Source organism: Xylocopa sonorina, chromosome 1 (assembly GCF_050948175.1).
Source record: "Xylocopa sonorina isolate GNS202 chromosome 1, iyXylSono1_principal, whole genome shotgun sequence".
In the NCBI taxonomy this organism is placed as follows: domain Eukaryota; kingdom Metazoa; phylum Arthropoda; class Insecta; order Hymenoptera; family Apidae; genus Xylocopa; species Xylocopa sonorina.
Genome location: NC_135193.1, coordinates 5,804,564 through 5,819,563, shown reverse-complemented (window position 1 = coordinate 5,819,563; position 15,000 = coordinate 5,804,564). Strand labels below are relative to the sequence as shown.

At 43.5% G+C, this 15,000-nt stretch overlaps 2 protein-coding genes and 1 long non-coding RNA gene across 3 annotated transcripts in view; 2 read left to right on the top strand and 1 right to left on the bottom strand.

The window, feature by feature from the left end:
* The window catches only part of LOC143423999 (uncharacterized), a 414,599-nt gene that overhangs the window by 34,660 nt on the left and 364,939 nt on the right, over nucleotides 1-15,000 (top strand). The gene's annotated exons all lie outside the window — the stretch shown is intronic.
* Nucleotides 1-15,000, bottom strand: part of LOC143423976 (neurotrimin) — a 173,032-nt gene that overhangs the window by 106,086 nt on the left and 51,946 nt on the right. The gene's annotated exons all lie outside the window — the stretch shown is intronic.
* The window catches only part of LOC143424018 (uncharacterized), a 379,502-nt gene continuing 366,971 nt past the window's right edge, over nucleotides 2,470-15,000 (top strand). The window contains exon 1 of the long non-coding RNA XR_013101873.1: nucleotides 2,470-2,484. This is a non-coding gene — a long non-coding RNA (uncharacterized LOC143424018). The remainder of the gene's footprint in view (nucleotides 2,485-15,000) is intronic.

Here is a 15,000-nt window from a genome sequence, read left to right as displayed (position 1 = left end):
TCTATTTCTGTTTTCTTCTATTTCACTCTCGTCCCCTCTCCTTTTATTCTTATTCGTTTCCTTTATACATCGCAATGGAAACCGGTGAAACGTCGTTTCTCTTTCTGATTTCGCTCCGGCGAGCAAACAAGCTCGGCTTTCTTTTTTTGTCTTCGGTCACGATAAGCTCTGACGAACGTGCTGAAACATTTTAAACGATTTCATGGGAACCGTGCAAGCGTCCTTTTAGTACTCTAATTCCGTTCTCCCCAAGTGAAATAGACCTTCCAGGGTCCCTCGCCCCTTTTTCTCCCTCTCTAGTTTTCTGGATCAAACGCCTCCCTCCGGTGTCTCGCCGGTGCGTGTCGCAATCCCACGTCAATGCGAATTTACAAGTTGATCCGTTCAGACAAATGGTCGTAAATAAGCGCGTCGGATCTTCAATTCCGACCACGCCATCTCGCTATTCCCCCTTTATCCCCGTAGCTCCCGCAAACTTTCAATTGCACCGCTGTCGTCAAAGGCGATCCGCCGAAAGCGGTCGAGTTTTTATTCGAAACTTGTACGTTACGTCGGGAATCGTTCCGGTTGCCCGTGTATTGTTCAATCGAAACTTTCCTGGCTGTACGCGTTACCCGATTGGGATCGCAATCCGCCAACGGAACCGATACGCGCACGCAAATCGTGACGCTTTGGAATTTTTCTATTTTTAATCTACGTCCCATCGAAATGGTTGCTCGATCGAAACGGATCCTGTCATTTCGTCGACCGAGGATCGTGTGTCGTTTATGGATGTCGAAATCACTCGAAATTCATCGCTACGTTTGCGACGAAGGGATGCAAATGCACTCCACGCGGCTATCGTTGGACGCAAAGCAAATCAATTACGCCTTCAAATGTTTAAATGAATCGTAGCCTTGTGGAAACCGTAAGCCCTTTTATTTCCGTATTCTTAAACTATCCTCGTTCCGCGGGAAATGGGATCTCTTCCACTAAACTCTGCGTCTCAAACCATTATGCTCCTTCTGTGTTTATCTTGCAGAATCGAGCTTCATGCTCTCGAGATGGTCGGAGAAATTTTCCTTCTCATAATGATATCCGACTTCATTTGATGGATTTGTTATTGCGTTTGTCTTGGAATGCCTCCGTTCGCTGTACCAGCTGTGGTTTCGCGACGTTACGAATAATCCGTTGCAGCCGCCATTGAGAAAGCTTATTGTTAAAGTTTCCAGAGTGAAATACTTTCTTCGTTACAATGCATCTCCTACATAAATATTAAGACATGTCAGGAATGGGCCATGCCATTGTTAGAATGCCTGAGAGCAAAAGAACGTCGTAACGTCGAGAAATGTGAATTTTAATTTTCACTTCAAAAAATCTAATAAAAAATTTGTTTCTCTGCAATCATATGTGCTGCAGTAACTTATAAACACAGACACTATTAATACAGCCGGTATTCGTATACAAAATTACAGTTTTCTTTAGATTTGCGGTAATGTCGTCCGAATGATTGACTTATACTACTGGAAATAACCATCGACCATATAAATTCCGCATTTTCTCCGTTGTACGACAATCTTTTAATAATTTTATCTTTTTCTACTATTAGTAGGAGTGTAAATTCTCTGATAATGTATTTTCCAAAATTTTCTAAACACCTTTTTAATATCAAACACAAGTGTGCCGCGCGGTGTGCAGCAGTCGGACGTTCCGCGAGGAACTCAAAGTTGCTTAATTTTACGACGTAACTTTGTATCACCCTGCGTAACATCGGAACGTTATCGAGTTAGGACCTTTGTCCTATTTTATAATCACCATTAAGGCGCAAACGCAATCGCCGTTCCATCCGGCCTCAAACTTTACCCCTTTCCTGCTATTTGCATTTCACTGATTTGCGTTACGATTCATCCGTTGCTGTTTTCAGGAACAGAACTCCAGGCATTGCGAGCCACTCGGGACTCCCGTGGCATGCCGTTGTGCACTCGGAGAGCCACTGACTTAAGGTTTAAAGTGGAGAGAAACCGTCGATATCCAGAGCTTCTACTCGGAAACGCAATCGATGCGCCGTAAAGATAAAGAGCGGGAAGTAGGTTACGTAACGACGTCTGGATGTTATAAACGAACGGTATTGACGAATTGCACATTGACTTTTCGAAATGCTCGCCACGTACGGTTCTCTTTCCATCCCCCCGTTCGGTACGAGGAGCTCACGGATTCCGAGAGTTCGCTTCATAAGGTTCAACGAAGACATTTGCGTTCCGCTTCGTTGCCCTCTTCCCTGCTTCAATCGATGAGCAGAAAAGGCGAGGTCTGGATGCTTATACCCTCGAACCTTGCAACGTACACGTCAAAAAGCAGTCGGTTCAATCTCTCCCTCCCTGTCTCTTTGTCTTTCGCCATCGTAGGAGGAAGCAGGGATAACTGGTTCGATTCGCTTTGTCGAATAGCTGTTGCCAACGATTTCGATGCTTTCGAGGAAGTCTATGTACGCGTACACGTACACAGGTCATACATAAATATTCGTGGACGCCAATGAAAGCTTCAAATGCACTAAAATATCTCTAATTGAATATACGTTCCTAACGATCTGATTCCAAAATTCGTGTTCCACTGTATCTCTCCCGTCACCTAGCGCAGGATACTGCCGTTTTCAAAGACACCCAGTATTTAACGTCAGTCTGAAGCGCACGTAACTAGAGGTTCCCTGGAAATCCTTTTCATCCCGATCGTTTCCTCCGCCACTGGCGAAGGAATCTTTTCACAGACGGCGGGGGCACGGCGGGGTGAATCCTGGCGATTCGAAAGTTGCGTCATAATGATTTTCTTCGAGATCGTTGTCCACCCAGTTGGGATTCTTTATTCCGTCTTACAAAAGGATTGCTCGAACCGGTGAACTGGGCATAGATTTCAGGGATATGTGCCGGTATCGGACTCTATAGGATGGACGGTGGAAACTGGGACAAGCTGCACCTCTCATCTCAAGACGGGGGGGAGGGTGGTGCGGCAGAAAACGAGAGAGCGAAAGCTTTGTTCGTCCGTCTTATTCCTCTTCGTATCCGTACTTTCGTTCTACAGATAAACGGTGCCAGCACGGTCGATCGTTTCGTAATATATTCCGAGCAGTTCGAAATACTTTGTATATTAAGTGGCAAGTAACGCGAAACAATCGTGTCTGATCCCTAATCGAACAGTCCTGAATGGCTTCGACTTTGATAGCCAATATCGTGTACACCGTCGGAACATCGCGGTTGGTTAGCACGTTAATCGAGCATTGTTCGTTAAGTTGTTAAGCGGGGAGTTTCGGCATCTGCAATCTTGTCGCGAACGCGTTCAGAAAGTTTCGAAGCACCCCAACCCAGCGGCGGGGCCGGAGGAGGCTTTAAAGGATTCGCAATAGGATTACGCTCATCGATCATCGCGCGCACCTGTATCTGCCTTAAAGCGGTAATATCGGAAGCGGATTTTAACGTCGGTTTTAACGGTCCGCATCGCGTAATATTATCCCGGTATTAATAATACCGATAAATCAGCCGCCGTGAGAATAACGTTCGACTTCGGGCGCCGGCATCCCGTTGATAATTCGACAGGATCGAATCTGCGTGGGTGGTACCCCTGGGAAACCAAGTATGTGCACGCGTATCTGGTGTATTTATACGGAACCCATACATGAGGAACTACAATTAAGGCTTTTGCGAGCTGGTATATGCGTGTACCTATTTCGAAAATTCCAAGAAACGAAGAGATTTTGCAGAATACGTTCGTAATTCTAATAGAGCTATTCAATAACGTCTGGAGAACAGAAATAATTCAGGCAATAGTAAATAGGAAACTTGACAGTTTCGATTTTTCACCAACGAGGAAGTAGCTTTAATCGTTTACAAGCGTCTTGCAAAGCGATAGAAGAACATCGTATAACGTTTAAAGTTTGAAAAAGATATTTACAGAAGAATATTTCTCGGTATTGATTTTGTTCCTTTAATATTTGTACAAATTTTCGTCGGATGCGCGTATCGAATGATTCGGCATTCGCCAACGTCTAATGCATATCGAAGCACGAAATACGTTTCGAGGATGCGATGCAGAGGCGAATGGGAAGACAAAATTACAGCAGAAACGTGCATAATGACGTACTTACGAGGTCTGAAACACTCGACAAGGAGATTTAGAGCTGTGGTAACACTTGCACCGTGCTCGACTCTACACAGACATTGTCTTGCAAGAACGCAATCTGTCCTCGATAGTTTCTCTCCTGTTACAAGACGAATATCTGCCCGACGAAGTTGCCACTGTTAAGGAGCACCGAGGTATCGACAGTTGGGGAAACCGTTAATTACTACTTAAACGTACTTAAACTTGCCGGTAGCTCAGTTTCAGCTACTCCGCACGCGAAACTGTTTTCCCCGTTCTATTGTAACTCGATGCACATCGTTGCTCTTATGGAAGAGTTCGTTATTGTGTGTAAACTGTAGGGGGCCGGAGTTGATAATGAACCAATAGAGAACTTCAACGACGAGCCTGCCGGTATTTAATCCTTCAGCCAGCGATTTTTCGAGTTCAAACTTGGAAAAGGGGTGAATCGTTTCGTTTCCAATTCCTGCAATTTAATAGAATTTCGTTCTAGACGAGCGTTATTACAATGAAAGGACCGAGAATTTATGTATTAGTATGCATGGTCATATCGTCGTAATTTTATAACTTTCCGACTAACGTATAGATCTATCAGTTCAATTATTCCGTCTTTCGTGACGCAAAAGTATTGAAAATTTTATAAGATCTTCATCTGGCCGCAGCAGGTCAGAGCTATTTTCAGAAAAGTATTGGAATATTATGAATAATCTGCATTAAAATTCAATCGCGAACGTAATTAATATATCTCGGCTGTAATATAATATATGTGCGTCTTATTTTCGAACCGAAATTCACGAGTGGAAGTCGCAATGACGAATTAGAATAGAAAGTACATTTCGATCTGCCCTCGACGAGAGACTGCTCGACAATCATCCCGACAATCAGATGTATCAACATGTTAAAGCCTCGGTATACAACTCGAGGGAGGGGCGGGCAAACAGCGTCCCGGTTTTTCTGGATTTGCATGCACGCCCTTTGAACCCTGCTCGTTTCTTTCTTCCCGGATGGAAATTCGCAAAAAATCTCTCCGAGGCAAAAGTGGCTTGGCCCTCCCTTTCTCTTAACGTACTGCCGACTCGATATCAACTCCTCGCGCTGGGGGTGGCTCGTTTTCGTGGATTTCATTTACGACCGTGCGACAGTGGCACCACCTCTCGCGACGCCTTCGCCCACCCACGTCTGCGTGCAACCTCTTCGAATCCCACCGAGATCTATTCTCAGACAACTCGGAATCTACTTACCAGACTTCCGACGTCTGTTTAGCTCGGGCGCCACCTCCGCGGTCGTTCCGCGACGAGGTAAGCAGGACGATTTACATATTCCCAACCGATTCTCTGCCGCGTTATCGCGTCCCTCTTCGTTTCTTCGCCCCCCTGCCGATGGATACACCATTAGCGATCCCACGCGGTCTTGTACAACGCCGCGCATCGACACTCCGGGTCGCTTTGTGTCAACGGACCGCGCCGATATCGTCGCCCCGTCGTCAAGTTTCCAGGCAAATTGCAGGCTCTTACCTAAATCATCGGTCGAAACAATGGCTAATTCCAGGCCACGCTTTCAAGCCTGACTTCCGAATCTATCGAGGTACTTAGCCGCATTGCGGATCTTCCATTTAGAGGCTAGTTAAGTGTTCGCCCGCTGCGAACCTCATCCACACGCACCGTATACGTACTGCAAATCCTTGATTTACCATCCCTGCGAGGGGTACGCAGCCACGAGCAAATCCCGTGGCACACGCTTCGCACGCCCCCGGTTCTTATCTTTCGCCAACTGTTCCTGGCTTATTTCCTGGTTAAATTGCGGCCTGGAAAATATCGCCGTGCCTCGCGCCAGACGTTGATTGAGACTTTTCGGGTTTCCGCGCGGCATCTAGTTAGAGCCGACAATGCAAGCTTCGACGTGTAAGTTTTTTATTTTATGAGACGTTGTTCAAACGTTCGAAACGATTATACGTTGTATTCAAGAGAAACGCGATCGTAGAGTTTTTAATATAAATGCAAGTGAACGAATCGGTTCTCGGTAAATAGAAATTCTTGTTCGCAGTGCTCGGATGATCCTTTCTGCGATCTCCATTTACAACTTGCTCGGAGAACTTTTTTTTTTTAATGAAATAGCACAATGGTTGATTTAGTCGACGATGGAAGCAAGCTCGAGCAAAATATTTTCCTTCGTGGCGGATTTAACGAGAAACGCAAGTAAGCTTCAGAGCTTTGGATTTCTTAGCGCATTGATTACAAGTAGCGTATAAAATTACAGTTTGCCTGCCTGCGGTCGATTGACTGAATCCATTGTGATATCTTGAATATCCTTCTGCATCTTTACGTATTGGTCGTACACTTCTATTCTCATGAAATTTACTTAATCTGGTTTACACAATCGCTTGCTGTTCTCCTCAAACAGGGAATACTTAATTTATGAGAAAACTTGGATCACTGAATCGGTTGCACGAGTTTTACAAAATGTTTGCTGAAAATTGCAAGTGAAAGAGCCAATTGGCAATTTTCAACACGCAACACGATCCAAAAACATACTAGACCATCGTCCAAGTCTTTGAATGAAGGTTTATTTGAAAGTACTTCGATAGGTGTACTCGGGCATCAAAGCGAATATGACCAGCCAATATCTATTGGCATATTACAAATATAATTTTCATTAATTAATGCTTCCTTTGAAACGTACGCGTACTCCAACTGTTTAACTGTACCACAGTTCCTATTCAAGGTTTTAAGAAAATAACTTGAATTCAAATAATTTCTGAACGTAACTTCGTCCTGTACGATTACTTTTATCAATCGCTGGCGTCATTTACTCACCCCGAGCCCAACAAACAGCAAACGCGTTTCATGATTCATGCAAACAGCTCGAGCTCGTCTCCGATTCGATTCTGTGCAGCCGCACTTCACAGAAGCGTCTACGACGAAAGGCCTAGAGATCGGTTAATCTTCCCCACATTTCTCTCAACTCCCCGTCCGTAAGATTTCCCCTCGGCGGCCCTCGCGCCGCCCCATTTCCCGACCTCCACTTCCTGTTTCGTTCCTCCTCGACAATTTCTCGAACCTCGTTCCCGTGTACTTCAACAGTTTCGGCTTTTTCTACATTGTACACTCTCGCGCCAGCACGCCCGTCATTTTCGCAATCCCATCGATTTCCAATAATCGAGCGGGCGACCGGCCGGTCGCGGCGTCGAGGAGCGAGCGGCCGAGTGGAACGCTCATCACGTATTCCATTTCGACGAGCCGTTGTGACGGATCAAGGCGGGGCTTCGGGCTGACCCGTAAGTTGAAAACAGGCGAGCGAGGAAAAAAAAGAGAGAGAGAGAGAAAAAAAGAGGGAGCAGATCGTAACAGAATCCGCGATGTCACTCGCGACCACTTCCGGTTAGCCGGTTGCCAACCCCCGCGATCGCGCGGCCCTGGATTAATGCACGCCCGCCACGTGACTTCGCCGTTACGCGTTAAACGGTGAAAAATCACCGAGGGGATTTCATTCTATTCCATTTTCTCCGCTGAACAGTCATCCCGAAAAGCTATCCCATTGTTTCGCCGTTGCCAACGTTGCTCTTGGCACGTGTAACGAGGGAAAGTAGGTACCTGAATTATTTCTCGTCCCGTGCTTCTTTATTCACCCCCGTTACGTTTTGTTAACAATTTCTTCTTTCTTCTCGAGCATCCTTCGGTCCTTATCGCCGACTAGACTGAATCCTCAACATTGAATAGGAACTTCGTGGAATGTCAGTCGAATATTTCTGATCCTGTCGCGTATGGTGCGGTGTCTTATTTTACGATATCTGCGGATGTATTTATATTTAAGGTTAGTGTTGGCTGATCAATAGTCCTCTACTGGCACATGATTTTGTGCTACTTGGACGTGATTTATGACTTTCTCATTTCTCTTAAAAATTAAAAATTTGTATTTCTCACGATCTATGATTGTATCGTTTGAGAATTCAGATGATAAATTCGGCATGATCAATGATAAATGAAATCAATGAATTTTGCAATGGGAATTAGTAATGTGTAACGTGATAGAAGTAAACTAAGTAATTAAAATGAAGTTAAGTAGATTTCTAGAACTCGAAATTTTTGTGGAATTATTAAATACCAAACCTCCTCTATATATATTTTTCAGATTTTTTTTTATAGACAAAAGCAGAGCATCAAAACGTTATCGTAAATATAAGGTTACAATAATCAGTGATTTATTTAGAGGGGTGTAAATAAAAAATGGGCGCAATATTTTATAAATATCACGTGTAATTCTACGGGCACTTTTAACTCATGAACCAACTCTTCCTGGCTATGTACCAAATAGCGTGGACTGTTTTACAGCTAGCAATAAATCTACAAAAGAGATAATGCTTTCCAGGAAGAACGTAAAATTACGTTCACTTCCAGAGAACTTCATTTCTACGAACATCGATTTTCATCAATTAAACGTACAATCCAATAAATTCAGCCATGAATCTCGGTACAAAGCGATACATTTAGCGATCTACCTCTAATCCACTGGATCTATATAAAATGAATGAATGTTTAAAAACTAATAAACAAATATCGCGTGACTACTTCTAACTTTTGCGCTGAATTTTCTGCAATTTTATTTCGAACGCTACGAGCAAGTGCTGTCCAAAAAGGCAGCTGCTTTTCTATTGCGAAACGCACAAGCGCAGACGCGCGCACGGATACCATCTACGCGCAGAGGAGATAATTGCGATGAGTAAAGTGCTCGTCATTAGCGACGGAACAAATTTTCATGATGACAATCCGAACGAAAATCTTTTAGAACACTGAGAATCTCGCTGAGTCATTACTCTTCTTTCAACAGCGGTGAAACGATAAAAGCACGTGCCAGGTGGGTTAGACCGAAATGAAGAGGAAGTTAGATAGCAGGGGGTGAGAGAAAAGGGAGTGTGAAAATCAAGAGGGGTTCCTGCCCGGGTGGCTGCGAGGACGCAAAGACTACGGGAGACGAGCACACCCGAAAAATGTAATCGATCGAAGGCATTTGATTGCTAAAAAATGTAAGATTCCGCATCCGAGCGTATCGATCGATTTACCCAAGTTATTTGAGGGAAAGAGGGATGGGAGTTGGCTCGGGTCGATAAGAGGAGTACTTCGTTACAGGCGCGCCTGGAAATTCTGAAATGACTCGTAAATTTTTTAAAGTCCGCCGCGTAAATATTTATCACGTCATATTTCCCGTTGTACGCGGTTTGCTGCACGATACACTGGAACGAACCTTTGTAATTTCATGCAAAACGCAGTTGAATATTTATTTCCTTGTTTGCTCATTCAGCTTTCGACGTTTCGCCGGTTTTTATTTTCCCCCGCGATATGAACGTATTGAAGTTGTTCAAACATTCACAGGTCGGCGAACCTTTTCCCGCTTTTTTTCGCCAACTGGAGTATGAAGTAATTTGAAAAGGCACCTAACCTTTCGACTGTACGTTTTCTCTTGTACGCCGGGTGAACGGTATTAGTTCATGCGATTTCTTCGAAATACTTCGCCACCGGAGGAAACGTCCGAGTACTAAAATAAGTCCCGATATAATACGACAATTAAATTATACCTTTCGTAAATGAACACAAATCGGCACAGTAAACGTTAAGCAACAATGCGCAGGGAAAAGAAACAACGAAGAAAAAATGAAGAAAGGCGAACGAGTAGAGTGTAAGAATTTCAGGCATGCCGACAGACTCTGTCTGACCAGGAACGCCATTATCCACTGCACCAGGAGAACCGTGTTTCTATCAAGTTCGAACACTGAATCGACGACGAAGCAACAGAAAAGTATAAAGAAACACGTTGTCGGATAAATTTCAGGCACGTCGTAGAGCAGTGTATTTTGAAAAATAACGCTGAAACGTTTCGCAGCATCACAGGTGATCAGAATTCTGACATTCTCTCGTGCATACCCCGTCGTACCGGTATATACGTTCCAGTCAACACGGCGTCTAATTGTAAGTCGTCAAACAGTTCGAATCTTCATCTCGGAGTTCGATGAAAATTATCTCCAACAGAGCCTGCACAATCGGACGGACGGATTAACGTTTGCGAGTGGTTAATGCGCAAGATGTCTTTCGATTTGTGGATAGATCAATGATCATAAAAGGTCCGCCTCGTCCCTCCTCGCGTCCCTCCTCATTAAGGGTAGGAAACGAGCGAACGCGAAGGCGGCGTTCGTCTTATAAACGACCGAGAGAACGACGGCGGCGACGGCGACGCAAATCAAATATGTCATTTATATCTGATGAGGGCCGTAATGAACTCGTTATTTGTCTGCGCGGGCGAAACGCTGAAAATGCAAATTGAGAGATGGACGCTTTTCTCGATGTCGACGCTCCGCCACTCCTCGTCCCACCAGTATTTTTCTTGTTCCGAGTGTTTTTCAGCCGTTCGTTATACCGGTCGTAAAGTCCTCGGTATGACTGGTCCCTAACGAAATTCTTAACAAAAGGAGCATCTTCACGGATAGGCTGATGTCTTCGAGGCGCAAGACTTTTACAGATCCAGTTGCGTTAGAGATATTAAAGTGAAGTTTCTTGAGTGGACGAACAAAATTTTGGGGCTTGATTAATTTAAAAAAATTTTGCAAAGGAAGTCAATTATTCCCCAACTATTTTTTGGTCGAAGTGAATGTAAGCGAAGAATCTGAGAGACACTGTTGGAACGTGTGCTAGCGGAATTTTCTCGTACTGCAAGTCGAGCGACTCAATCTTGAAACACGATAAATCGAATGAATAATCTTGAATGCATATTTCTATTTCGTCTTCCATTCAAAACTGTCCGACGCGATTCGATTTTCAATTACGTGTCGTTAATGTCGGTCTTCATTTGCCTAACCAGACGTTTCGAGAATTCAAATATTTCAATTTGAAATTTCCACTGCATTTATCAGTAATACCTTTGACAGAGCTTCCGCTGCTAACGAAAACGTATTTCATCAAATTATCCGTAAATTTCTATCTCTCTCTTCCTCCTTCTCGCCATCTGTTTGCACAAATCGTTATCACAGGTACACTGATATACTTAATTTTTATCTCTCAAAAAATTGTTATCGAGCAGACGATTACGGCTCGTACGTAGGATCGATAATTTCAACAACGAGGTCGCTCAGGTTCATCTCGGAGGTGGCCACTCGTTCGTTTTCTCATCGGGCAATGCTCGCCAAAGAACTGCGGAATACCCAAGTGGCCACTAAAATTATTCAGTATGTTTTTTTACGGCTATTACACGATGAGATTACGTTCGTGTTCTATGAAAAGTAATTTCGCCCTCCGCTATTAACGCTCCTTGGAACTTCTTGCGAGCGTATTCGATTTAACTAATTACCTCTTAGTGCGAATAGTAATTCCCAGTTGATGATGAATAGGTTAACGTGCTCGTAGTGGTACGGCCAGTTTATCAATTATACTTCGATAAACAATACGGCAGCTCTTCTCCACAATCCTCCTCCACAGTGTCTCGTGTAGCAACTTTTTAGTAACCTGATTACTTTTGCAGTAGCCAGATAGTTAGTAGCGGAAAAGTAGTTCTGTCGCAGGCCTTCTGGTAGGGGATGAATGTAGGTTAGATTACAACCTTTTCGTGAAAGGACAACTATAAAGTTAATTAATTTCAAGTTCGCTTAAAGTTTCATAACTTTGTAACGAGGGGTCTTGGGATCGTTATTAATTCCAGATGTCATCTTCGTTGCAGAAAAAATATATAAACGGTGTTGATTACGAAAAGCAAATAGATGGATATTATAGCATCTTTATGCTACAAATAATTCAGCTAAAATTTTAATAAATGAGTTACATTTTACGTACGCAAATCTTGTCACGATTGACTATTGCATTCAGATATTAAACTGAAAGGGGTGACGATCGTTTGAAAATTTCTAAATAGGAGAATTACAAGACAGGTGATTAATTTTTCAAAAACCTGCTCGATTATTCTCGAAAGATTCCGCGTCACTTTTTCGAACACCCGTTTCCAGCAAGGATACTCAACGAAATTCTACCCTCGCGTGGCCCACTTTCATCCCTATCGTAACTTTTACGATGCGTCGCAGATGTAAAAACTCAAACCTGCTAGGTTGTCCTATGAACTCGAGATGGACTCTCACCTTAATAGAACTCAAGTAAATCAGCGTTACGAACATTCGAATTGCCTCGTTACCTCCCTAACTGCTTGCTCAAACCTTACGAAAGTCTTGACAGGCCGACTTTTATTACCGCCTCGTATTATTTCCATCGCCACCAATCAGGCTAATGAATCACTCGTACCCGTCCCGTCTATCGCAGTAATTATCCTCGTGGCCTGAATCGTTCCAGCAGGGATTTAATAACTGTCTCGCGACGATGTTACGATTCTCATCGCGTTCATTGCTGTTACGCAGCGTTTTTGACAATTATTGGCTCCGCCGTGGGAACGGGCACGTACCGCTGGCGGTCCCGCGTGAGTTACCAAACTTCCCACTGTTCGTACTTTAAGTTTTGACGAGTCCAAGTGCACGCATCACCTGAGCCTGCCCATCTGTAAACAAGATTTATCAGCGGAAACGTTTTAGCGAAACTTTCGCTCCCACGAGTAAAGCCGGCGCGCGTCTGACCGAATGCCGTTACCCCATGAAATGCTCCCCGATAGAGGAAATATTTCACTTCGACAAACACATACGGGGATACACGTAATTCCCAATGCATTTTATTTTCGCGTTCGGCTACACCGGCGAAAGGTCACGTCCGTGTTCGCGCGGCCGTTCAGCTGGCCAGGCAACCCCGGTAGTAGCAAATGGCCCCCAGCTCGGTCCAGCTCGGACGAGGATTCAAATTTTTGCCGTCAAAGAATGGAGGGTGGAGAAGGGTTGGTAACGGGGGACCTGGAACGTAGGACGCGGGTAACGAATGGAAGCTGGAATGGAGCGGAGATTTCGGATTAAGAGAGGCCCTTATACGTGCCTCTGCTATTGTAATAACCGCTCTTTTCTACGGACTTCCGCTAATCCTACGTACGACAGCGCTCCGTTGAAACAGGACGGTTTTATTGAACGATGATTTATTTTCGACTACCAAGAACGTAGTAAATCAGGACCTGTAATAGATGATCTATGAATTGAGAAACACTCATAGATATTGACAAACGTCACACGATGGTATCTTTCAATTTAAAACAACGAAATATATTCCTATAGAGGAAACTGTAAAATTGGTAACTCGATGATAAATTATTTAATAATTTTCCACGTTCCATCATTTTGCATCCGTTGCTTAATGGTCGCTAATGCGGGGATTATAAAATTACAGCGTAGCCATGCTGTACGTATATTACATAAATGAACAACATTAATCGACACAGCAATTATAAGCGTTTCGTTAATACTATCATTTATCTTCATTCGTTCTAACGTTTCGTATGTTTTTCGTTTCAATATACACGTAATTATTTCGCATTAATTTGATTCTCGCCAATTTAATTCAAATACGATCGGAAGGAAGTGAACAGGCAAGGCTCACTTTTCTGACGAGTGAAAGCGGGTTGAAGAGTTGCTCCTCTCAGAGTTACGAACCATTAAGACTTTAGAACAAGATCAAGATGGAGAAACGGTGATCGTTCTTGCGTACTCGTTCCTGCCAGTTTCGCCACAGCCAGCTAACCGTCCTAAAATCTATATTTGCGTTGGTTATAAGTGATGATGAAAATAGTCAAAGGGGTGGACGAAAAGAGATGGGTAGAGGGATGGAAAATGGGGTGGCGAATGGGTGAAGAAGGCTGGCGGAGCCAAAGGCACTTTCAAAGTGGAGGTATTTACGATCGTGTGCTTAGCGTATACAGAGTCGCGCAGACGGGCATGGAAGGATTTGCGAGTAATTAGTAGAATGCAATTAGTTAATGGCCATGAGAGAAGACGACGGTTCCAAACGTTATAATCCTATTGCTCCGATTTCCTCCGTATCTCGCGTTCGTGAGCCGTAGGAAATAAAAACTAAAAGATGGTCAAGCCGTATCACCCGTCTGCTTTTCAACGATATACACAGGTACTATTTAACAATAGAAAGCTGAAGTCTATACATTTCTTTTAGTCATTGTACTTTGATCTGCATATAATAAAAAAGAAGAAGAAAATTCGTTATAATTGATTTTATATGAATGAATATGTAATTCATTATGTATTTCATATTTAAATGAACTGTACGATAGACATTGTTAATGAAATTTGACACCGTAGAAAATCCAAATCAAATCTATTGTCCGAGGAGAACTCTTAATGCTCCTCTTTCATATTATTTGCATTCCTCTATTTAGCATAATGTATTCTTTGTGCAATAATTTGATACGATTCTCTAGATGCACGTATCCTCGTAGCATAATGATAACTGGGAGACAAAAGCACGTCTCTTTTATGACGCGGGCACGCAAATGAAAATCAAAATACAAAGCGTAATTGTATAGAATTATTTTAAATACATTCTTCCTCGTAATACGTACATTGTTATACATGGAAATGATGCACGGCGCGATTTAAATAATTGATATTGTTCGCGGTCCACTTGTGAAGTTTCGTATGTAAATACCGCGGCGCGAACTTTTAATTGTAAAACTTTTTCAATTCTAAGCATTTACTGCTTTCATCGCTCCGCTACCCGCGATATATCCCGCGACTTCTTACGAATTTCCGCCGGATTTCCGGCTTTCCCAGTTTAAATATAATATGTACATCCTTCGCACGGAAACGCCCGCAAACTTCATCCCCGTGGCGTGGTCACGGCGACCAGTGATAAAGTTATAACAGCTTTTTTCGTCGGCGGCGGCGCAGAAGCGCGAACAACAAACCCCTTCCGCAATAAAGTTTAACGCCCAGCCGTCGTTTTATTGCGCTCGTCGGATGTGTTATACAGAGGGTGATCCTTA